Source organism: Trichechus manatus, unplaced genomic scaffold, assembly GCF_000243295.1.
Source record: "Trichechus manatus latirostris isolate Lorelei unplaced genomic scaffold, TriManLat1.0 scaffold00347, whole genome shotgun sequence".
Classification (NCBI taxonomy): Eukaryota; Metazoa; Chordata; class Mammalia; order Sirenia; family Trichechidae; genus Trichechus; species Trichechus manatus.
Genome location: NW_004444283.1, coordinates 162,625 through 164,149, shown reverse-complemented (window position 1 = coordinate 164,149; position 1,525 = coordinate 162,625).

The following is a 1,525-nucleotide window of genomic DNA, read 5'->3' as shown; positions in this document are numbered from 1 at the left end:
GGAGAAAGATGTGGCAGTCTGCTTCCATAAAGATTTACAGCCTTGGAAACCCTATGGGGCAGTTCTACTCTGTCCTATGGAGTCTCTATGAGTTGAAATTGACTTGACAGCAGGGGGTTGGGTATACTTAAAATGAAAATCAAAACTAATATATAAAACAACTAAGATTGTTGAGGAAGCCTTTTAGAAAATGCTTTATTAAAATATATATATATATATATTCCTTTTCTATCTAAAGCTACTGCAGCACAGAAAAAGGCATTTTAGATTAGAAATTTTACAGCAAGTAGTTACTTTTGGAGAGTCCTACCTCTTACAATCCATAAATTTCATGTGTTTGATAGGATTAAGTAGCAATAGAAAGTGTTTTACCCATAGAAACTGATGGTGTCAGTATAAAGATTGGGATATTACAATTCCTGGTTTCCATACCTGAAAGTGACTCATTCAGATACCCATATTTTGGTTAGTAAATAAACAAACTGATGATTACCAAGTTGATAACTGATTGACATAAAACCACAGTAGTCATGGTAGAAAATCATCCGTATCATAAACTGAAGAGGTATACCCCCTTGTACACCTAACTATAACCTAGAGCAAAGGGATTTATAGTTTATGCCAGACTTTGCTGAAGCAATGTCTCTGTATATGTGCTGTAGAACATAATGAGATAAAAGTTTTACATAACTATTATCATCCAGCTAATTGGAAAACTTTCATGATTTATATTTTAACTACTTCACTTCAGTTAATAGTCCTTTGCCTTAGTTATCCAGAGTATTGCTTACATTAACCTTACTTCTGTTAAACAAGCAGACCAAAAAAAGTCAAAGCAAGTGTGAAGAGCTGTCATTAAAACTAATATTTGTGTCTGGAATTAATTAATATTAAGATAACAAAATGCAAAAATGCACTGCTAAGTCACAACTATACAATGAATTAATTGATTAATATTTAATTAATAATCCACTGTATACTTTTGATTTAGCATTTCTAGTACTAAATTAGTATATATAGAGAATGAATACAATGAATCTTCCATATTGAAAAAAATAAGAGCCATCGGGTACTATATGAGGTGCTCTAAATATCTATTACGCAGACAAGGACTTTTAATAGGCAAATACAAAGAATAGAAAACTTGTTGGGCAAACATGAAGAGAAACACAAATATTCCAAAGCTAGAGAATCTGGGGGTATATAATAGAATGCTATTTGACCAGTCTGGGAGAGTAGCCCCAAGTCTGCACATACCTAGGACCTGATTAAATCCTGATTCCAAGTAATGGAGTATAGAAGGCATAAACCCTCATACCAAGCCATCTTGTTGATACCAATGTGGTTGGCTCTTGATTCTCTCATCATTGTTCCAAATCAATCAGATTCAGATCTACCTCAATACTTCCATTCCTTTAAACTGTAAAAACTGTGTTTTCTCAAAAGTGATCAAAAGCTAGGATTGGTTTGAGAAATGTTCATTCTAGTTCATTAGATTTTCCTAAATCAGATGCTCTCCAGTCCT